The following is a 25,589-nucleotide window of genomic DNA, read 5'->3' on the forward strand; positions in this document are numbered from 1 at the left end:
AGCCCGCCCCCCCCAGTTCTCTGCACCCCTGTTATTTCTGCCTCCCTCTCTCTAGCTCTCCCTATCCTTCTCTAGCCACCATCCCAGTGCTCTCTACTCCCCCCAGTGCTCTCCACCCCTGTTTTTTCTCCCCCCAGTGCACTCCACCCCTGTTCTTTCTCCCCCCAGTGCTCTCCACCCCTGTTCTTTCTCCCCCACCCCAGTGCTCTCCAGCCCCCCATTCTCCCCACCCCTGTTCTTTCTGGCCCCCCGGTGCTCTCAAGCTCCACCCATTGCTCTCCACCCCCCAGTGCTCTCTGCCCCATGCTCTCCACCCCTGTTCTTTTTGGCTCCCCCTCCAGTGCTCTCAAGCTCCCCCAGCACTCTCTCCTCTCCCCACCCCTGTACTCTCCACTCCTCCCTGCATTTTGCCCCCACCCATGTGCTCTCCAACCTCGCCAGTGCTCTCCGCCCCCAATTCTCTCCAGTCCCCTGTGCTTTCCACCCCTGTTCTTTCTGGCCCCCACTGGTGCTCTCAAGTCCCCCCCCATTGCTCTCCACTCCCCCCTGCCCTTTGTACCCCCCAGTGCTCTCCAGTCCCCGTGCTCTCCACTCCTGTTTTTCTGCCCCCCAGTGCTCTTCGCCTCCCCACACTCTTTGCCCCCCCGTGCTCTCAGCCTCCCATTCTCTCCACCCCTGTTCTTTTTGGCCCTCCTAGTGCTCTCAAGTTCCCCCCAGAACTCTCCACTCCCCACCACTGTGCTCTCCAACCCTGTCAATACTCTCTACTCCCCCTTCTCTCCAGATCCCTCCCAGTGCTCTCCACTTCCCCAGGACAGGCTGACCGGGGCCAGAAAATTAGGACGGCTGAAGGTGCAGGTGGCCAGGGACCACTCCATCTCAGAGCAAACAGATCCTCTGGAAGGAACACTGTCCCCATCCAAAACAAGAACAGACCATGCTTGCTGCTGGTCATCATGGATATCCTGCTTGGATGCAAAATACCGTACTGAGCATCAACAGCACACCTTCCCACAGACAGGGACTGCAGACTGGGACATGGGGCACAGGAGGGGCTGCAATGATGGGCACAGTGAGTCTGCATTCATGGGCACAGTGAGACTGCATTCACGGCACAATAAAGCTGCATTTGATGGGCACAGTGAGGCTGCATTGATGAGCACAGTGGGGCTGCAATGATGGGCACAGTAAAGCTGCATTTGATGGGCACAGTGAGGCTGCATTGATGAGCATAGTGAGGCTGCATTGATGGGCACAGTAAGGCTGCAATGATGGACACAGTGAGGCTGCAATGGTGGGCATAGTGAGGCCACATTTATGGGCACAGTGAGACTGCTTCACGGGCAGAGTAAAGCTGCATTTGATGAGCACAGTGTGGCTGCATTGATGGGCACAGTGAGGCTGCATTTGATTGGCACTGATGAGGCTGCATTTGATGGGCACTAGTGAGGCTGCATTGAGCTCTTGCATCAAGTCTGCAGTTTCTGACCATCTGTCACATACCTGATGGTTGAGCCCACTAATGCAGGGAGCGGCTTTTCGTATCCCTCTGGCTCAAAAACCCCTGATAGAGCGGACAGGGGTTCAGGAGTGCAAAGGGGCACAAAGGCCTGACAGGTCACAGATGAAAGGGCTGGTCCGGACTCCAGGAAGCTGAAGAAGACCCAGATGCGGACTGGAACTGGGACCAGTGGTGAGCAGGAACAGCAGGAACACTCAAACCGGATAAGAGAGGCAGGTGCACCATAGTCCAGGAGTGGAAGCCATAAGCCGTGGACTTTAGACAGCAGGATGGTGTGGCCATGTAGCAGGAACAGCAGGCACAACCAGACTGGGAGCTGGAGGCAGAGGACACAGGCGAAACTCAGGCAGGCCGGGTCGATCACTAGCAGTCAGGAACAGTACCAAGGCGGCAGGCAAGGCATAGTCGTAATCAACCCGGGTCACACACAGGCAGGCAGGATCCGTACCAAAGCAGCAGGCAGGAGAATAGGCAAGACAAGCCGGTGGTCGGAGGCAGGCAGCAAACAGAGAATGGTAAGAGACAGGCTGGGTAACAGGTATCAGATAAATGGACAAGGTAATAGCAGGGGGTCTCGGGAATGCTGTAGACTGGACAGCAGGGAGGCAAGGTGACAGGTTCCTTTAAATAGCCCCTTTGGCGCCAAGATCAGTGCACCCTCATGCACATTCGTGCACGCTCATCTGCGTTGCCGCGCACCCACATACACCCGTTAGTGCCCTCGCGCACCTGCGTTTGCCCATTAGCGTTAGTGCGCACCTGCGTGCGTCCGTCAGCATTAGCGCACACCTGCATGCGCCCCTTTGTGCCTTCGTGCACTTGCATGCTCCCACTTGCGTTAATGCGCACCTGTGTGCGCCGGTTGGCTCCTCTGCTCGGGATTTTTTCCGGATAGGTCTTCTGGAAACAGCTGGGCGGTCAGGACGTCCTTCTTGACACCATCTCCAGTATCATATCTGCAGTCTCTGAGGTTGTCTGGAGAGGAGTCAAGAGTAGAAGCACCACCGGGATGGGGGCCATGGGAGAAGTCAGACATGTGTGGACTGTGGAGAGGAGACTATGGGATAAAACCAGAGCCACCGAGCTGGTAGGGTTTACGTTTGGTGGGCTGATGGACTTTATAGTTGACCTTGCCCTCTCTCTCAACTATCTCAAAGGGTCCTTGCCGCTTGGTGAGAAACTTACTCTCGACAGTAGGCACTAAGACCAGCACCCGATCCCCAGGTTTAAACTCTCTAATCTTGGCAGATCAGTTGTATACCCGACTCTGGGCATTTTGCGCAACCTGCAAATGTTCCCATACTATGGGCATGACTTTTGTTATTCGGTCCTGCATTTGAGACACGTGTTCTACCACACTCCGATATGGGGAAGCTTCTTGTTCCCACGTCTCTTTAATTATATCCAGTAGTCCACGGGGGTGTCTCCCATAAACCAGCTCAAAGGGGGAGAACCCCCGTGAAGGCCTGGGGTACCTCTCTTATGGCAAACAACAAGGGAGGCAACAAGCAATCCCAATCCCGACCATCCTCCTCAACTGCTTTCTTTAGCATTCCCTTTAAGGTTTTGTTGAACCGCTCCACTAACCCATCCTTTTGTGGGTGATACACTGAAGTCCGCAAGTGTTTAATCTTAAACAGGTTACAGAGTTCCTTCATCACTTTTGACATGAACGGGGTACCTTGGTCTGTCAAGATCTCGGATGGGAGCCCTGTTCTCATGAACATCTGAAACAACTCCCGTGCGATGACCTTGGATGAGCAATTTCTTAAAGGGACCGCTTCCGGATACCTGGTGGTGGGCCTGGGCCTCCTGATGGCGGGCCTGCACTTGTGTATTAGCCAATACCAGCTGCCTAACCACATCCTCCATGGCAGGTTTGTAACGGATAATAGAGTGTGCCTGTCCACAGCCTCCATTGATAGGCTCACATTCATAAAAATGAATCAGTCTTGGATAAGCACCTGATGCTGATGTAACTGATTGCATTTTCTATGGATGTGGGATCCCTTGAAGACTGCCTAAGCTGAGTGACTATCTTATTCCTCCTCAATCTTGATGATGCTAGCTTCCAACAATATTTTTGGTTTAGGGCACCATCACCACCCAAGACCCAGTTTTTCTGTCCCTGTTTAACAGGAGCATGTAATTACAATTTTTGATATAATATTTCAACGTAGGGCCTGTTCCTGCACCCAGCAAGAGTATCTGTGAGGGGTTACAGTGTTCTGGCACCACTACCACCCAAGGCTCAATTTTTCTGTCCCTGTTTAATAGGGGCATGTAATTAAAATTTTTGGTATAATATTTCAACTCAGGGCCTGTTCCTGCACCCAACAATAGTATCTGTGAGGGTTTACAGTGCCGTGGCACCACCACCAACACCCAAGGCCCAATTTTTCTGCCCCTTTTTAACAGGGGCATGTAATTACAACTCTTGATATAATATTTTATGACAGGGCCCGTTCCTGCGCCCAACAAGCGTAACTGTGAGGGCTTATAGTGTTCTGGTACCACCACCACCACCAAAGGCCCGATTTTTCTGCCCCTGTTTAACCGGGGCATGTAATTAATTTTTTTAATATAGTATTTCACAGCAGGTCCCGTTCCTGCACTCACCAAAAGTAACTGTGAGGGCTTACAGTGTTCTGATACCACCAACACCTAAGTCCCAATTTTCTGCAGAGTATATAGGGCAGGCCGTATAGTATATATACTGCTGTTCAGATTATATAGTGCCTGGGGGACTGTGGGACCCCCATGTCTTGTTTTTTTAAATTTGGGTGAAGAGTTCCCCTTAATATCCATAGCAGACCAAAAGGGCCTGGTAATGGACTGGGGGGGACCCATGCTGTTTTTTTCAATGATTTTCATCTATATTGCTGGGACCCGACAATACATTACAGCCACAAACAGTTTTAAATTACTTTTTTCCTTTATAAATGTTGCTGTGGTATTGTTCTAAACATGGGAAAACTGCACCACTTTACAGGCATACTATAGACACCCTCCAGGCACAATATTTAAAGGAATATTTCCTTTTTATTGTTTCACTTTAAGCATTATTAAAATCACTGCTCCTGAAAAAACTTCAATTTTCAAAACTTTTTTTTTGCATTGATACATGTCCCCTGGTGCAGGAACTGGGCCCCCAAACACTTTTTATGGCAATAACTTGCATATAAGCTTTCAAAATGAGCACTTCGGGTCCTATAGACTTTAACAGTGTTTGTGTGTTTGAACCAATTTTTTGCCTGTTCGCATGTTCTGCTGTGAACTGAACCGGGGGGGGGAGAGGTGGTGTTTGGCTCATCCCTAATGACTAGTAGGGATGAACCAAACACCCCCCAGTTCGGTTTTCAGCAGAACATACGAACAGGCAAAACAAATTTGTGCGAACACGCCAACACTGTTAAAGTCTATGGGACACAAACATGAAAAATCAAACATTCTGATTTTAAAGGCTTATATGCATGTTATTGCCATAAAAAGTGTTTGGGGACCTGGGTCCTGTCCAAGGGAACATGTATCAATGCAAAAAAAGTTTCAAAAACTGCAGTTTTTTTGGGAGCAGTGATTGTAATGATGCTTAAAGTGAAACAATAAAAAGGAAATATAACTTTAAATATCATGTCGGGGGGGTCTCCTTAGTCTGCCTTTAAAGTACAGCATCTTTCCCACGTTTATAAGAGTACCACAGCAAAATGACATTTCTAAAGGAAAACAAATGTCATTTAAAACTGCTTGCGGCTGTAATGTATTGTTGGAATAAGTTCATACGGAATCTTAGTGCATTGTAAGGTAAATCATTCATAAATAGTGAAATAATAACACTTGACCATGTGAGACCACCACCACAGGTAAAATAGGAAGCTTACCAGAAAGCCAGTGACCACCCTTATTCAGGAGGGTCATATAAGGCTTGTTGGATCTGTAATCCATTTGGAGACACGATTTAAGCCTGGAACGATCATCCAATATGTTGAGCTCTCACCTCCAGAGGCCTGGAACGATCATCCAATGTACTGAGTTCTCACCTCCAAATGATACTGGGCGATACTCTGCTCCAATCTACGGTGAAAAGTGCAAGTGAATATAAAAGAAAAAAAAGGGAAACTCCAATAGTGCAGAAATGCTGCAAAGAGTGCTTTATTGAAGGGAAATGCACTGCTGCATAAAAACGAAATGACACACAAACGGGTCACTCAAAGGTGAGAGCTCAGCATATTGGATGTTCGTTCCAGGTCTCTGGAAATGAGAGCTAAGCACATTGGATGATCGGTCCAGGCTTCAATCGTGTCTCAAAATGGATCACAAATCCAACAAGCCTTATATGACCCCCCGAATAAAAGTGGTCATCAGCTTTCTGGTAAGCCTTGTGTTTTACCTGTGGTGGTGGTCTCACATGGTCAAGTGTTCTTATTTCACTATTTCTGAATGATTCAACTTACAACGCACCAAGATTCCGTATGAACTGATGTCACTTATGCTGGGACCAATCTTATTTATTTTGTTCACAAACAGGATGGGGTAAACAGTTCAATCTCTGTATTTGCGGACGATACTAAGCTAAGCAGGGTAATAGCTTCTCCCCAGGATGTGGAAACCTTGAACAAATGAATGGGGTGGGCAATTACATGGCAAATGAGGTTTAATGTAGAAAAATTTTAAATAATGCATTTGGTTGGCAAAATATGAATGCAATCTATACACTGGGGGGAGAACCTCTGGGGGAATCTAGGATGGAAAGAACCTGGGAGTCCTAGTAGATGATAGGCTCAGCAACGACATGCAATGCCAAGCTTCTGATAACAAAGCAAACAGAATATTGGTATGCATTATAAAGGGCATCAACTACAGAGATAAAACGATAATTCTCCTGCTCTACAAGCCTCTGGTCCGGCTACACCTAGAGTATGCTGTCCAGTTCTGGGCACCATTCCTCAGGAAGGATGTACTGTAAATGGAGCAAGTACAAAGAAGGGCAACTAAGCTAATAAAGGGTCTGGAGGATATTAGTTATGAGGAAAGGTTTGCAAGCACTGAACTTATTCTCTCTGGAGAAAAGACGCTTGAGAATGATCATTCCATTCTTCAATTGTGTCTCCAAATGGATCACAGACCCAACAAGCCTTATATGACCCCCCTGAATAAGGTTGGTTACCGGCTTTCTGATAAGCCTCCTGTTTTACCTGTGGTGGTGGTCTCATGTGGTCAAGTGTTCTTATTTCACAATTTCTGAATGATTCACCTTACAACGCACCAAGATTCTGTATGAACTGATGTCACTTATTTAAATATATCATCATATGAATATTTTGTGCATTATTGATATACTGGACTTTTTTTGAATTAATTATTGTCATTGATTTGTACGGTTCATTATTTTGGATTTTTGCACCTGCTTAACTATTATTTCAAAAATTATATTTATTATTGTTAAACAGAGGCAGAAAAATTGGGCCTTTAGTTTTGGTGGTGCCAGAACACTGTAACCCCTCACAGTTACTCTTCTTGGGTGCAGGAATGGGCCCTACGTTGAAATATTATATCAAAATCTAATTACATGCCCCTGTTAAACAGGGGCAGAAAAATTGGGCCTTGGGTGGTGGTGATGGTACCCCAAACCAAAAATATTGTTGGAAGCTAGCATCATCAAGATTGAGGAGGAATAGGATAGTCAGCAAGCATAGGCAGTCTTCAAGGGATCCCAGATCCACAGCAAATTCAATCAGTTACATCAGCATCAGGTGCTTAATAGCTGCTGATCCAAGACTGGTTCATTTTTATGAATGTGAGCCTATCAATGGAGTCTGTGGACAGACGCACTCTTTGATCTGTTACAAACCCTCCAGCAGCACTAAATGTGCGTTCAGAAAACACACTGGACACAGGACAGGCCAGTAGCTCGATTGCATATTTGAGCAAGTTCTGGCCAGTGGTCCATCCTCAAGACCCAGTAACCCAGTGGCTGCTCTGTTGAAAAGGTCTCCCTGTCTGCTCTTGCCCCTAGATATTCCTGCACCACATAATGCAGATGCTGGCGGTGGTTGTTTGAACCAATCATACCTAAGCTAATAAAGGGTCTGGAGGATATTAGATATGCGGAAAGGTTTGCAAGCACTGAACTTATTCTCTCTGGAGAAGAGACGCTTGCGAGGGGATATGATTTCAAATTATAAATACCGTACTGGTGACACTACAATAGGGATAAAACTTATTTTGTGGAAGAGAGTTTATCAAGATACGTGGCCACTCATTAAAATTGGAAGAAAAGAGGTTTAACCTTAAACTACATAGAGGGTTCTTTACTGTAAGAGAGGCAAGGATGTGGAATTCCCTTCCACAGGCGGTGGTCTCAGCGGGGAGCAACGATCGTTTCAAAAAACTTAGATAAGCACCTGAACTACCACAACATACAGGGATATACAATGTAATACTGACATATAATCACACACATAGGTTGGACTTGATGGGCTTGTGTCTTTTTACAACCTCACCTACTATGTAACTATGTAAGTATGGGTCACTAAGGATCACATTATCTGTGGCTACCTCCTCCCAGCCACATTCAACTCCTTGGGTTTTTGAGGACTGAAAGCCATCCCTTGAAGACTGTTGCTGAGTGTTATCGTCTATATCCATGTTGACACAATCCTCCTCCTCCTCTACTTCCTGTGTGTTTGGCGGGCCCGCAGGAATGCTATCTGGATAAAGTGGGCTTTGAGGGGAAAGGAAGTCCTCCTCTTCCTCCCGCTGTTCTGCCTCAAGTGCCCTGTCCATGATTCCACAAAGCGTGGGCTCCAGCAGGAAGACTAGAGTGACAGTGTCAATGATGCAGGCATTGTCACTGCTCACCATCCTTGTGGTCTCCTCAAATGGTGACAGAACAGTGCATGCATCCTTGATCAGTAGCCACTGGTGTGGTGAAAAGAAGCCAAGCTCCCCTGACCCTGTCCGTGTGCCATACTGGCACAGGTACTCATTAATGGCCCTCTGCTGCATGTGCAGCCGCTGCAGCATTGCCAACATTGAGTTCCACCTGGTGGGCATGTCACAGATGAAGTGGTTGGTGCGCAGGTTGCATTCCCTTTGAATGTCAGACAGCCGAGCACTGGCATTGTATGACAAGCGGAAATTACCGAAGACTTTTCTGGCCTGCCTCAGGAGATCTTGTAATCCTGGGTACCTGGTTAACAACCGCTGCACCACCAAATTCAGGACAAGTGCCAAACATGGAATATGGGTCAAGTGTCTCTGTCGGAGGGTGGAGAGAAGGTTGGTGTCATTGTCCCATTCCCGGTTGAAGCTGAAGTGGCGTCAACCACCTCCGAGCCTGCCCCTGCAGAGCTGACAGAATCTCTGCCCCATTGTGACTCCTGTCCTCTAGGCAGACGAACTCAAGCACTGCATGGTATCTTTTAGCCTTACTGCTTGTGTAACCCCTTGAAAGCTTACAGAGCATTGCTGGTTCAGAGGACAAATCTATAGAAGAGGTCATAGAGGAAGAAGAAGAGGAGAGAGAGCTGTGGCAGAATCATCACTATTATTTTGGAGGCGTGGTAGCGGATCAAGCTCCAACAACACTAAACCATGCCCTACATCCTTCCCAGCTGCCAGCAAAGTTACCCCATGCACCATGAAGGAAAGGTAACGTCCCTGCCCATGCCTGCTGGACCATGAGTCAGTGGTAATATAAACCTTATTCCTGACCGCCCTGTCCAATGGAGCCAAAACATTGCCTTCCACATACCGGTAGATAGCCGGAATGGTCTTCCATGAAAAGAAAAGGTGTTTTGGAACCTGCCACTGAGGTACAGCACATTCCACAAATTCACGAAAGGGGGTAGAGTCTACCAGCTGAAAAGGCAGCAGTTGCAGTTCTAGCAATTTAGCCAACCTAGCATTTAGACGCTGAGCATGTGGATGGCCGGGACTGAATTAATTTTTACAGTTCAGCAACTGGGGTAGGGAAATTTGCCTACTAAAATCAATTGGTGGTGTACTGCTAGCAGATTGGCTGCAAGTACTTGGGACACCTATTGCTATAACTTCATTCCTCTCAGTGCAGGTTTTTGAGAGGATTGGAGGTATAGTCGAGGTTTGAGATCACAGATTAGGAGCAAGGATGAGTCTGCCTTTTTCTATGATGTGGGTCTTTCAAGTGCTGTTACCAATGGATTACATGGCAGGTTGTCATATGTCTGATCAAGCATGTGGTGCCCAAGTGGCTGCTGTTCTGGCCATGCTTGATAGACATAGGTTGCAAACAGTATGTTTTCGAAAAAGCACTTTTCGAAAAAGCTCCACACCAAGGAACCTCTAAAAGTCAATGGGGAGTCAGCAGCGCCCTGCACCTGCGGAAGCTCTGTGGTGTGATGCAATGGGGTAGCTGCCCCCTAGAGGACATCCTGCCTCCTTGGAGTTTTGTCTCCTCCTCCTCTCTTCTCTCAGGCACCCAAGTACAGTCAGTAACCTCATCATTCCCTCCCTCCTTGTCACTGGAGCAAACTTGGCAATATGCTGCAGCTGGGGGAACATGACTGCCAATTTCTTGTCCTTCTGTGGCACCCCCTCTCTCTAGGCTCACGTTACTCACTTCCTCAACCTTTGAACCAACATCGGAGCTTTCAAATCAATGCGCATCCTCCAGCACCATATAACCGACACTTTGGTCAAATTATTCTCAGACTCCTCCATGCATGATGGTGAGGCTATGGAAGGAGTGATTGTAGACAAGGAGCCGGTGGAATAGGCTGCTTTGGCAGCTGTGTTGGAAGGCAAACTATTCTGAGCCTGGGTAACAGAGTATGAGGACGGCTTTGTTATTCACTCCACCAACTCTTCTGCATGTTGTGGCTCAATAACACGGCCAGCAACAGAAAAAACGGACAAGTGTGCTCCACTGCTACCTGTAGAGGATGCCTCATGTCTGGGACCATCACTGTTGACTGTAGACACGGAGTCTGCTTGCCCTCTTTTAGTGACCTGTGAGCATCTGCCTCTCCTTGGTGACCCTCCGGACATGATGGACTTTTTGTTTTGCAACACAGCACTACACTGTATTATATAGTGTGTACACCACCTGAAGTGTATTAGAAACTATACACCACCAAATGCACTGTATATATAGGCTACACTGAATGCAGAGTATATATATATATATATATATATATATATATATATATACATACATATATACATATATACATATATATATATACATATACATATATATATACATATATACATATATATATATATATATATATATATATATATATATATATATATATATATATATATATATATATATATATACACATGCTAGACTGTATGCACCGTGCTCTGATGCAATGGGGAGGGGCATTTAAGGACCCACATGGCAGTATTTTACTTGACATAGCAAGCGTTAGCAGTGCAATACCCATACTGTGTCTCTCTTTAACAGGCGTAGACACTGTTTGTCATTTGGGTGTTTTTTCCTCTTTGTCTTTTTCTTTGCTGGTTGGAATACAACTTGACCCATGGGCTTCTTTGATTTAATATTGAGGCAAGTTAATTTGCATAATAAATTCGCATTTGCATATTAAATCAAGTATTATAACAGATTGTATTGCACTGTAAATGCTGTATGACAAGGATCCCCCCTTTTTATCCTTATCTACCCTTGTCAATAATAGGATTTTTGTGCACACCTATGGCTATGACTGTATTGCAAGCATTGGTTTTATGATATTGCTAATTTTATAATACATTTTGTATAAATTTTTACATATATTTTTGAGTGATTTCTGTGTTGAAATGCACCCATAAAGTCCCATATATCCAATTTGTTCTCTCTATCTCCAAAGGGATGTTGGTGCCATACTTCTTGTAGAGTTTGATGATGGCCTCTGTCCATATATTTGACCATAATTAAACAGGGCGGATAACACACCCACGATACACCTACCTGTGGTCAGACATCAGCGTTAAGTATTTCAAAGCTCTCCTTTTCTATTTGTTATAATTTTTGTTTAAACTTAAAAGCAATTGTTTTCTATTATTGTATTTTTATCATACCTTTCCCTATTAAATTCTGTGTTGAAATGCACCCATAAAGTCCCATATCTCCAAAATGTTCTCTCTATCTCCAAAGGGATAATGGTGCCATATTTCTTGTAGACTTTGATGCTGGTCTCTGTCCATATATTTGACCATAATGAGTTGATAGAAGTTGGTTACTACTATGATTGTTTTTGTAGCGGACACATCAAAACACTGTGTTATTAATTGTTACTAACGGTAATAATTGAAAAATGCTACCAAAATTTGTGACATAAAAAGTCAGTGATGTGTATGAACGTGACACAACTATACACAGCTTGCATTTTATTGTTCAGACTATAATCAACTGTTAAAAACATGATTTTGGATTAAATAGGCACAATTGAACTTAATATCTTTTAGGAAAAACAATCAACATGTTTTACATGGCAAAAGCATGGTCAGATTTTACAATAGATATGGTAGGCTTGTAACTATAGGTTGCACCAATGGTTGGGCATCTAAGGTTGTTCCAGCACTACAGACTTTGAGTGTTTCACTTGCACCACACATCTCCATCTAATTGTGGTGCTACCCCCGAAGGAGCCTTCTGGTAATTTGGGTTCTCTGTTCTTGACTTCAAAAACAACAGCTCCTCTAACACACCTTGCTGACTGAAAGTTACTGCAAGCACTTTTAACGTGGTTGTTAATTAGTACCAGGAAATAGACACAAGACCATTTAGCAGTAAATTAATGTATTGGTATGGGTTAGAATAAATGGTGGTTTGAGCATAAATGAACAATCTCAGAAGAAAAATTCAGATACAGTCCCCTACACAGTAAACTCAATATGCCAAAGTAACATAGAATAGAGTTCTGTACCACTAGACTGGAATAAACACATAAATCAGCAAAGTCAACAATAAACAGTGCATATAAGGATTAACTGCAATGTGAATAATAATACTACAACTAGTCTAGAGTGTATCCTAGGAGAATGGCTAGGATATCATGCAATGTCTCCAGAGAGGTACCTCTTAGCATAAGCAATAGGTGAAGGTCTCTGTGTAACAGCTATAAAAAACAGTCTTTAGCTCTATCTCTTCACCCAGCTAGCACTGGGGCCCAGTTGTACTGTTGGTGCACACGAGAATAGTCCCAGTCAAACTTGCAGGCAGCAATAAGGCTACTAGATTGCTGTATGGTCAGTTCCTAAAGGGCTCAGTCTCTCTAACAGCAGATAGTAAATCTCCACAGCAGTATCCCACCAGTCTCAGTTATATTGCAGCTCACTATTTGGTCACACACACAGTGATTACTCCACTCACTGCTCTGCACCCAGGTGATTATAGTTGTCGGCACACCTGGACACAACACTCTGGATCCTGCTCAGGCCGCCATTATACAGCCAAAGAAAATGCAGCCCTTTCCTCTACTCCTGGCACTCTACCTCTGGGAAATATAAATCAAAAGCTCCTGATAACAATAGAGTCTCTCTCCTCCGGACTACAGTTCCCACAGTGCAGTGCTCCTTCCTCATGCTGATATAGTTGTTACCCAGTTCAGCACCGCAGGGCAGCAGCTGCAAAGAGGAGCTGCAGCCAGTGTTTATCTCATTCTCCATTCTTAGCCAAGCACCTGGCTACATAACTATCTTGTTGCCTTGTGGGCCTATAGGGGCCATGTATACCAAGCCTGTCCTCCACCACTACAGCTGGTGCATATTGTGAAATCTGTGGTACAGGAGCAGTAACAGTGGCTTTTGTATTAATGAAGGCTGAAAACAGTGTTATCCGACTTTGCCCACTGTACACTTAAACAGAAGTGTTGACAGTGGCTTCTTCATGTATACAGTGTTTACAGGTTTTGCTTATAACTATACAGGAACACTGACAGCAGCTACTTTATTTATACAGGAGTCAATTCCAGCAACACAGACTGGGACCTGGCTGTCATTTTTTTAAAAAGATCCCAATTTTATTGCAGTCTTGATGGCCACACCCGTATAAACAAAAGAGTCACTGTCAGTGCTTCTGTATACATATAAAAAAAGGCCTGCAAACACTGATGGTTTTATTTATAAATATATTATACTAATATTATTGGTATAATATAGTTTTTGAGTAGTTCTTTGTAGATCAATTATATATATATATATATATATATATATATATATATATATATATATATATATATATATATATATATATATGTGTGTGTGTATGGATTTTGTATTTATTTTTAATATAAATTCTCAGCTTGAATACTCAGGTTTGTGATTTTTTTTTAACATACAACTGATATCTTGTCTCATAATTTCATGGAAAAACATTAATAACTTTTTTTTTCTTTTTTTATTAATTTTAGTATGTGAAATTCCAGGTAAAATTTGTTTCACATCCTATTAATACAATTTTCAAGGTGATAGCCTCACATAATGCATTAGTACGATCTTAATGGAATATTCAAGGTAATCTTGATAACACATTAATTCATGAATACAATGATAATTTTAAAAGTTCAAAATATAACACATTTACAAAATATTTAAAGTGATAGGTAGACATGTGCACTGCTGAAAAATGTTTTTGTTTTTGTTTCATTCTTTTTGTTCGGAAATTTGAAAATTCGGAAATTCGAAAATTCACAATTCAAAAACTCAGAATTCGTAAATTTGTAATATCAGAAATTCAACATTTTCGAATGTCAGAATTTTTGGATATTCAGAATTAGAAAATTCGAAAATCTGAAAATTTGTTAAATAGAAAATTCGGAAATTTGAAAATCCAAAAATAAGAAAGAAAATCTGTAAAATTCAAAAGAATGAAAATCTAAAAATAACTATCAAATTTGGCTGTTAGTGAATGTAATGAATACAAATTTATCCAAAGTTACGAATTATCTGAAATAATGAATCTAAACAAATGGAATGGAACAAATTAATAACTAATAATAATAAAACGTTTTTTATTATCATTATTGTTATTTATTATTAGATTGTTATGTTCCATTCATTTAGATATGGCATTCGTTATTTTGGATAATTCGTAAACTTCAGATAAATGTATATTTATTATACAGCCAAATTTGAAAAGAAAATCCAATACCTATAATTTAATAGTTAGCAATAGTTAAGTTATTACTAGTTAGTTATTATTTCAGATTTTGGGGTTTTCACATTTTTTTTTTAATTTCCTAATTTCCAAAATTTTGAATTTCCAAATTTTGAATTTCCAAATTTTGAATTTCCAAAATTTTTTATTTTGTTTTTCGAATTTGCAGAATTTCTGAAATTTTGAATTTCTGAATTCAAATTTCCTAATTTCCAATTTTCAAATTTCTGAAATGTAGAATTTTCAGAAATTCTGTAATTCAAAAATGTGAAATTCTGAAATTCTAGACTTTCAAAATCTAGGAATTCAAAAATTCTGAAATTCTGAAATTTCAGAATTAACTAATTTGTCAAAATCAGTTAAAAAAAAAATTCAAAACGAAACGAATTGCACATATTTAGCGATAGATTTGAAAGCACAACACCTACAATAATGCATACCAGACATAATAATGGAAGAATATTGAAAAACTCAAGTCCCACAAAATATAACAAACTAATACTCAACTAGGCATTAATATATTTATATTAAAGAAAATTAATATTAAGAGTATATTAGCATTTAAGATGCTAAAGGCACAGTACACCAGTACACTACACCATCCATCTACTACACCCAGTATACTACACCAGACTGTTGCCAAACTTAAGCTCCAGTTTATTCTTGAAAGTTATGCCCTGTACACAGGATCAGACTTTCCGATGGAAAATGTGCGATCAGATCGTGTTGTTGGAAAATCCAATCGTGTGTGGGCCCCATCTGACTTTTTCCATCGGAATTTCCGACACACAAAGTTTGAGAGCTAGATCTAATATTTTCAGACAATAAAATCTGATCGTTTAAATTCTGATCGTGTGTAGGCAATTCCGACGGGCAAAGTGCCAAGCATGCTCAGAATAAATTACGAGATGAAAGCTATTAGCTACTGGCCTCTTTATAGTTCCGCCGTACGTGTTCTACGTCACCGCATTCTGAATGATCCAATTTTCCGACAACTTTGTGTGACCGTGTGTATGCAAGACAAGTTTGGGATTTTGTTGTCGGAATGTCCGACCGTGTATACAGGGCATTACTCTTCACAGAAGGTACAAAGAGATGCTATTGCTAAATGAGTTGCAAATAAAACATAGCTAACTAATTTCTGTATATAAATAAACAGAATTTTTTTTTTTGAACTGCTGAAAATCAACATATTACAGTCCATCCCCAAAAACATATATTATCTAGTTTTAGTTTCCTTGTATCCCAAAATAATTAGCTCTATGATTTATTCATCATACATGAGTGAATTTTTAATATATTTCTTTAATTTCAATTTTTTTTATTTTTAATATATTTCTTTATTCTGTAAATGGAATCCTCATTTAGCTTAAAATGTATGTAAATGTCAGATACTTACATTTTGAGCAGGTTATGTATACTATGTTAGATTCATAAATATTATTAGAATTGTTACTTTTACATAATTTAACTTTAGGGGGCCATTCATACTTGTTCTGTTGCGGTTGGTTAATTCACACAAGTTAACACGTGTTAAATGCATTAAAGTGAGTAATTGCTAAGTTAAGGTGACCTGTTCATTATAAAAACAATAAATTACCCTTTCTTAACATGGCAGAGTACCATATCGCACAATATACGCGTTACAGCGTGCTGCAGTGCCTTGGGATATTGGGGTATAGTGTGTTTTTTCTCCCAAAAATGCCTCGATAATGGTAATAATTACCAGTATTGAGGCATTTTTTGGAGAAAAAACACACTATACCCCAATTAAGATATATAGTCATTGATGGAGTATCCGTAAATAGACGAGGGGGAGACAGGGAACTGACCTTAAAGAAACGAGAAGTTTATTGGATTGATCGTTTGGACACACTTTAGCCGAAAGGGTTAAACAATAAACACCGGCGGAGCGCCATGACGTAGGAGCAAGCCGCACGCCGGATCTCCCGAGAGCCTCGCTCTGTCTCCCCCTCCTCGTGCTCTCGACGCCGGGCTATGTGTAATTCTATTGGCTCACGGAGAGCTCCAGCAACGCCGCGCAGATTTGAGCTAAGCTGCGGCGGTTCCCGTGACCCTGACACATGTGCGAGTCGGCTGGCCGGCGCGGTCTAAGTAAATGCTCATAGCCAGCTTCTGTTCGGTGCGGCTAATTGGCTGAAGGTCCGGCGGACGCCTATCCCTCGGTGAGGAAGACCCCCTGACCAGATGACAGCTGAGCCTGAAATCCGGCGCTAGGAGAGGAGCTGCGGACCCAAGGAGCTGTGCCTGCGCTTGGCGGTGCTGGGTGGTCGGTCCATGATGGCGGGACAGTGGTAAGATAAGCAGTCAGAAGGGGTCGGGGGCAGCCCAAAGCTGGAGGTGGCTAAGGACAGTATTCCAGATAGGGAGGTTTCTATCCCCCTGGCTATAGCTTGGGCTCACGTGTGTGTCTACCCCCCCCCCCCTTACGGAATAAGAAGGCTGCTTCTGTCTGTGGACCCCCGAAGGATAGTATCCCCTCCTGTATACTCCCCCCTCTTACGGAATAAGAAGGCTGCTTCTGTATGCGGACCCCCGAAGGATAGTATCCTCTCCTGTACACCCCAAACCTGCTGCAGCTAGGCTATAAATGTAGTTGGAGAGGAGAAGGGGAAGAGACAAGAAGAGGAAAAGTGATAAGTTGTTTGCTGCTGAACCTGTTTTATCTGCCAACCCCCCCCTTTTCTGAACATAAAAGAACAATTGAATATACATCTATATAACCAAAGGATGAAGCTTGTGCTGCTTTGTATAAAAGACATTGGGTGCATCTTAATGATTGATATCTGACGCAAGAGCTTCTCTTGCAGGGAAAACTCATTTAAATCTTGCCCTGGTTATGTGATTGATTTGCCTGCCCTCATTCAACAGTTAAAGGACTGGATATATCTGATATTGCCTTTGCTTTATGATCTTAGGGTGGTTTAATTTATCATCAGTGTAAGATGAATTTAGTATAACAGCTGTAATAATATTAATATCAAATATCAACGACTTCCCGTTGCCTAGTTTACTATGCTATAGATAAACCGTTGAGATATACGGTATGGACTTGGATTAATGATTTATCTGTGGCGCGGAAAGCAATTGAACTAAGCTCCATCTTTTTTTTCCTCCTTTTTTTTTTTCCCCTTGTTTGTTGGAAAAGTAAGCAAGTCGCTGCTGTCGATACCTCTGATTCAATTGTACCTCATTAAGGGTGGTTTTTGACTCCTGGGGGAGTCCGGTTCGGGAGGGAGGTATACTAGATTAGGGTGGAGATAGGGGGGAAGCGGGGGAAGGATAGGAAAGGGAGCGGGAAGATAGTAAAGAGAAACACCTGGTGATAGATAGATAAGGGGAGGAGGGTTTTGGTTTTGCGAAAATGAGGGGGAAGACAAGTAAAGTAAACAAGACGATCACCCCGGCTACAAGTCCGGTCGGAATTCAGAAATACCTGGCTGCAAATTCTAGTATAAGAGAGGAGGAAGGGACCGGTAGCCCCCGAACAGAAAAACCAATCCGTTCGGGTACATGTAGACAGAAGGGGGAAGAGGGTAGGGGGGTAAAAAATCCTACCATAAAGTCAAGTGAGCTAAAAAAAAAAAGCGGAGTAAATCTACAGAATGAAGAAGTAGATCAGAGTAATCCCCGGGGAGAGGTGGAGATGGTTAACAGAGAGGCAGAAGAAATGGTCTCGGGTAGCCACAAAGAAACCCCCCAATCCCCACAAATTAGGGAGATGCTCTCTGAGATGTTTTCGAGAATGGAGATCTCTCTAAGGGCGGATATCGCAACAATAAGAAGCGATATAGGTTTGGTCTTGGGGAGAGTGGAGGAGATAGAAAATAGAGTGGAGACTCAAGAGTGTAAAATGGATGGAATTTTAGAGCAGATAACAGCCCTCCGGAGATCAAATAGAACAATCAGATATAAGTTGGAGGATCAAGAAAATAGAAGTAGGAGGAAGAACATACGGATAAAGGGTCTCCCTGAGTCATATAACGGTTCCGCCCTTGGAGAGATAGCTCAACAGATTTTTAACCCCCTATTGGACAAGGAAGTTACAGTCCCATTGAAAATTGATAGAATACACAGAATGACTCGACCTCGGGGGATTAGAACAGAAGCACCTCGAGACGTTATAGTGAGATTTCATAATGTAGCAGAAAAAATGCAGGTAATGAGAAGAGGGAGAATACAGTCTGGGGTGGTCCATGAGGGCACGGAACTGCAGATTTACTCTGACTTAGCGGGCGAGACACTGGGAAGAAGGAGATGTTTAAAACCACTCACAGAATTATTGCGAGCGGCAGACATCCCATATCAATGGGGATTTCCAGCATGCCTCATCGGGAAGAAAGAGGGACGATCTGCAGTTCTGCGCTTCCCTGAAGACCTCCCAGAATTTTGTGAACAGTTAGGCATACACCCTGCCCCGCAGATAGAATGGGGGTGGGAGGATGTATTAGGGGGTGAGGGGAATAGCACCCAGGGGAGGAAAGGGCAGGGTCGACCGAACAGTTGGAGTCGAAAGTAGATTACTGGAATTGAGTTGAATTAATAATCCGCGCTGAGAGCTGAGGAGTGCGGGGGGGGGGGGGGGGGAGATGGGGGGAGGGGGGGAGGGAAGGCGAGGGGAGTCTCGGGCGGATAAGGGTTCGAGCTCCAGGGATACTATGGGGGTGAGGCGAACACAAACATCGGCCCACCAATGCCATAGGCTTAACGGGAAGGGGGGTGTCCTACCCAGTTTCACGAGACGTTCCGTTATAGGACAAGGGGGGAGTAGGGAGGGGAGATGCGGGGAGGGAGGGAGAGGGAGGGGGGTGGTTTTTGGTTGCTTTTTGGGGCTCTCACTCGATCCTCCCATGGGACTAGCAGGGACAGGTACCACTGGATCCACTAGACGCTTTAAAAAGAAAAGGAAAAAAATAAAATAAAAAAAAATAAAAAGAAGGGAAAAAGAAGAAAAAAGGGGGGGGGGAATTACCCCGGGTAGAGAGGTATGGTAGTCCTTAATGTTATTACTTATAATGTAAGGGGTTTAAACTCAAAAAGTAAAAGATTTAGGGTAAATGATGAACTGCAATATATGGATGCAAATATAGTATGTCTTCAAGAGACGCATATAACATGCACTTCTGGGGTTAGATTGAATTCGGCCAATTACCCGGTGTGGTTCTATGGGGATTCCCCATCCCCCTATTCGAGAGGGGTTGTGATAGGGTTTAGTAGAACAACGAGATTTAACCTAGATGAGCGACTGGTGGATCCGGAGGGTCGTTACCTGTGCCTAAAAGGTATGCTGTTTAATCTCAAATGTACAATTGTCAATATTTATGCCCCAAACAAGAATACGGGTAGATTCCTGAAGAAAGTATTGAATAAAATAGAAGACTTCAAAGAAGGGAAATTAATCCTGGCAGGGGATTTCAATTGGAGTATGAACCCTAAAATAGATACTACAGGGGCGGGGCCTAGGATATCTGAACATAAACAGAGAATGTTTTTAAGGGTGTTAACTGCATATCAATTATATGATACTTGGAGAACACTGCATCCAAAAGATAGGGATTATACATGTTTCTCCTCGGTCCATGGTTCCTTTTCCCGAATAGATTATATTTTTCTGGAACACTCATTTTTAAGGGCACTTAAGAAGGCTGAAATAAAGATAAGAACAGTTTCAGATCACGCACCTGTGTTGATCCAGTTGGAGATCGGGGGGGACCATGGACCGAGGATGAATTGGAGACTGAATGAATCACTGTTACAGGATAAAGATACAGCAGAAAGGATTGAGCAGGAGATTACACAATTTTTTAGTCTGAACGATATACCGGAAACATCTAGCCCTGTAATATGGGAAGCGCACAAGGCAGTTATAAGAGGGGCATTAATAGGGATTGGCGCAGGGAAAAAGAGAGAGAGGGAGAAGAAGAAATCCCTATTATACGAGGAAATTCAGAGATTGGAACAGTTGGGGAGACCATGGGGGCTTCGGGACACCCAAGATTTAATAACAAAAAAACGTGAGCTAGAGGATTGCTTGGAGCAGGATAGGAGAACGGTCTATCATATCTTGGGAAGAGAAAGGTATCAATGGGGGAATAAATCAGGTAAAATGGTTGGCTAGGAGGGTGAAGGAAAAAAAAAATAGAACTTTCATCCCAAAAGTAAGAAATGCTGAGGGGGACTTACAAAATATGCCAGATGATATTGTGAACACATTTTTCACATATTATCAGGGCCTTTATAATATCGAGCAACAGGATAAGGTAGAGAATCGAGTAGAGGAGGGAATAAAGGAATACTTAAATCGGTTAGATATCCCCAGGGCCAAGCAACTAGAAATGGAAGCACTAGAAGCCCCAATAACAAGGGGGGAGGTTGAGAGGGCGATCAAAAATACAGCTAAAGGAAGTTGCCCGGGGCCCGATGGTTTCCCGATCTCATATTACAAGCAATTCCAAAAACAGCTAGTCCCAAAATTATGCGATTATTTTAATGCAGTAGGGAAGGGTGAAGAATTTCGCGAAGAAACACTCCTGACACATGTGGTCCTGATCTTGAAAGAGGGAAAGGACCCAACGGCAGTAGAAAGCTATAGGCCAATTTCCTTATTAAACTCAGATATCAAATTGTTTGCAAAAATTATTGCGGAGAGATTAGGACCACATGTGTCAGAGTGGATATTGCAGGACCAGGTTGGATTTATTGAGGGGAGAGAGGGTCGGGATAACACACTAAAGACCATTATGCTATGCCAAGAAGCTGTAAGACGGGGTACCCCTACGGCACTCATGTCAATAGATGCGGAAAAGGCATTTGACCGAGTGGGGTGGGGGTTCTTGTTTGAAGTCCTGGAAAGGTATGGAGTGGGGGACCGGATGAGGGGCTGGGTAGAAGCCCTATACACCCACCCTAAAGCTAAAATAAGAATAAATGGGGCCCTGTCCTGCCCCCTTGAGTTGTTCAACGGGACAAGACAGGGCTGCCCGTTATCCCCATTATTATTTATATTGTCGCTTGAACCCCTGCTGATGGCTATTAGGATGAATCAAAACATTCATGGGATATGGGCTGCTGAGAGGGAGATCAAGGTCGCAGCGTTTGCCGACGACCTTTTGCTCTACATTACCAACCCCGGGTCTTCCATACCAGCAATAATGGAAGAATTATCAAATTATGGGAAGGTCTCTAACTTTAAGGTTAATATATCTAAATCCGAAATTTTGAATTTAAATATGTCAATAACAGAGCAGAGCCGCCTTCAATCTAAATTCCCCTTTAGATGGTGTGGGAGGGAATTGGCCTATTTGGGAATAAGGCTGACATCAGAGATGAGTGATCTGTTTGAGGCCAATTACATACCCATACTAAATAAAATTAAACAACATTTGGAAAGGTGTCAATATAAGGCTCTATCATGGACAGGTAGAATAAACGTAGTTAAAATGTTTATTTTACCAATTTTCACCTATACATGCCAAATGATCCCAATAGTGTTACCACAGGTCTATCTAAATAAATTAAAAATTTTGATTAATAGATTTATATGGAAAAAAAAAGTGGCGAGGGTGGCTCGGAATACCCTGATTAGAAGTAAAGATAGGGGAGGGCTGGCAATGCCGGATTTCCAAAAGTATTATGAGGCCATAGCAATCTCTCGAATACCGGACTGGATTTATAATAAAAAGGGAAAGGACTGGGTTGAATTAGAAATTAAGTTAAGTAGAAGGGAATTAGGGGAAATAGTATGGATACCTGCAAAACACAGAGAATTAGGTCTTAACACAAACACACTGACAAAAAATTTATTTCAGATATGGGACACAATAAATAAGCGACACAACTGGGAGCACAACTCACCATTAATGCCACTATTGGATACTAAACTTTTTATCCCAGGTCAAGAGGAATATTTATATTATAGTAGCTGGGTTAAGAAAGACAACATTAAATTACAGGAGGTGATGGAAGGTAATAGGATGTGCACATATGAAGAAATTATAGGGAAATGGGGTCACAAACCATTAGACAAATGGAGATATTATCAATTATATTATTTCATTCAGTCTCTACCACAGCCATTACGGGGTAAGGAACAACTTAGACCATTGGAGAAGCTATTAGTGAACCGTCAGTGCCTTGAAAAAAGGATCTCAAAATTTTATAAAATCCTAATAGAAAGAATAGAGCAAAACTACCCCCCCTATCTAGAAAAATGGGAAAGTGAAATCGGGTCCTTAGGTAACGATTGTCATAGAAATAGGATAATTAGACGAACCTATTTGGTCACCGTGGATTCACAAACACGAGAGATGTCATATAAACTTTTAACAAGATGGTACATAACCCCACAACAAGGAAATAAAATATGTAGTGCGACCCCCCGGTCATGCTGGAGAGGCTGCATGGGGGAGGGGTCTTTTGCTCATATATGGTGGTTGTGCCCTAAGATACAGACATTTTGGGATAAAGTGATAGAAACTATTTTTGAAATAACAGGGGAAAGGATTAGGAGGGATCCATGGGTATGTCTGTTTCATGATATAGAAAAAGGAGAGAGGGAGTATGGGTATTCCTTGATACCCTCTTTATTAAATGCTGCTAAATCATTGATACCGCTTAGATGGAAAAGATCTGACCCTCCCTCGATGAGGGAGTGGGCAGAAAGATTAGAAAGGACACGAATTATTGAAGAGTCAATGTACAAACTTGATAACATGGAGGAAAGGTATCAGAATAAATGGCGTCTCTGGGTATTGTTTGGTAAAACTGAAAGTTATTTGAAGATGGTGGCATGCTAGTTAAAAGGAATCCCATGGAGTAGGATCGAGTGAGAGAGGGGTGGGAAGGGGGGGGGGGGAGGGAGGGAAAAGGAAGACAACCTGTATGAGAAATGATGCTGTATTTATTATGTGAAATGGTTTATATATGAATTGTGGTTTTTGTAAATTTTGGAAAATCTTATAAATAAAGAATTAAAAAAAAAAAAAAACAATAAACACCGATTTTGACTTGTATCTGTTCCTTTAGTGAGTGCAAGTAAAAATGAATAAGTAGTGTATGTTAGAATGATGCTGACATCTATTGTGGTTGATTTATTGATTATTTTGATGATTTATATCTATGATTGATTATTTGATTAATTATTCAAATATATTTAGTGGGAAATCAGATACACCCATATCCTATAAAATCGGTCTGATACCACTTGAAATGATTGATAGTATGACGGAGGCCCCTTTCACATGGGACGGATCAGTAATGATCCGCCCCGTGATGATCCGCTTGCTCAGCGGGGATCGCTCCGTTGTCCCCGCTGAGCCGGCGGCGGACAGGGCGATCTCCGCACACTGTACAAGGACCGCCCTGTCAGCTCTCCACTCTCCTCTATGGGGGATCGGATGAGCACGGGCCGTCTGTCCCTGTTCATCCGATCCGCTCTGCAGACGGATAGAAAAATAGGATTTTCCTCCGTCTGCAGAATCGGACAATTGCGGAGGCGGACGATATCGGGTGTCTGCGGATGTTTATCCACATACACCCGCTATCCCATAGGAATGCATGTATGCCCGTATTTCATCCGCAAACGGATGGATGAAATACGGACATAATGTCCGCATGTGTGAAAGGGGCCTAAGAAGTATAGAGTTAAATGTGTACTAATTGATTCCAGCTTAATTCAATACTGTGATTAAGGAGTTTGTTTCTCTGATAAATACCATGTGATGAAAGTTATCAGTTGCAGATATGAGATTGTGAGAAAGGGCGCTATCTGTATAGCCTGAAATGTCAAATGACAGTTGTATCTGGTACTTTTCTGATATTTTTATCTGATGTAATCCTTTTGTGGAAATAAAAGAATTTTGTGCAGCATTCCGCATCGTTGTTTCTGCATATCAGTCCATGGGAAGGACTAGATTGCTAGCACTGCAAGGATCATTCGTTCAGTGCATCTTAACTTTGGAATTGTGATATATATATATATATATATATATATATATATATATATATATATATATATATATATATATATATATATATATATACATATATAAATCTAAGTATTTAGGTTTCAATTTTTGTTTGTTTTTTAGACTTCAATATTATCAGTTTATTTATTTAATTATTTATTTTTTGTATCAAGTGTTCACGATTTAAGTAGCACGGCAAATAATTTTTATTCTAAAAGTGTGAACGAGCCTTAGATTTATGGACGTTTGAGTTCAGCCTTTTGCCCTCCACCTTACACATTGTTTGACACTTCATAGCGTTCCAGAAATTCCAAATAAATATGATATATAATATATTATATTAAACAATGTGTAAACCCAACATTTCAAGTTCCTGATATGTGTATGCTGTACCATGTACTAGTATGAAAAAGTATCCTGTTCTCTTTGTATTGCTTCCTTTGTATACAATCCCTGGTGTTCCTGACAGTCACACTGCTTTCCTATTAAAAACTGACCACACAAGACATGCGAGCACAGCATCATCAGTTTTCTAGCTATGCTAAGAACTCAGAATGCTCTCCTTTTAATGATCAGACTTGTCCGGAAATGCCCCCACTTGCACAGCTAATCACTGGGAAGACCAGTGTGCTTCTGTTTTTCCTCCCCTGGTTCTTATGCAGCTGACAGCAGAGGGAATGTAATCATTTATTTTTTTTAAAAAGGGAAAAAGGGTATATATATATATATATATATATATATATATATATATATATATATGTGTGTGTGTGTATTTATTTTTTATATATGTATATGCAAATGGTTTGCATTTATTTATTTTTTAAACTGAACAGGTTATTTTACAAGGTGAAGGTTTACATACTGTATACTTTAAATATAAGGCAGGCATTTAAATAAATATGGCTATAGCTGGTATTAGAGTCACTGAAAAACATTA

Source organism: Lithobates pipiens, unplaced genomic scaffold, assembly GCF_037356315.1.
Source record: "Lithobates pipiens isolate NorthernLeopardFrog02 unplaced genomic scaffold, aLitPip1_a1.2 Scaffold_16, whole genome shotgun sequence".
Lineage (NCBI taxonomy): Eukaryota > Metazoa > Chordata > Amphibia > Anura > Ranidae > Lithobates > Lithobates pipiens.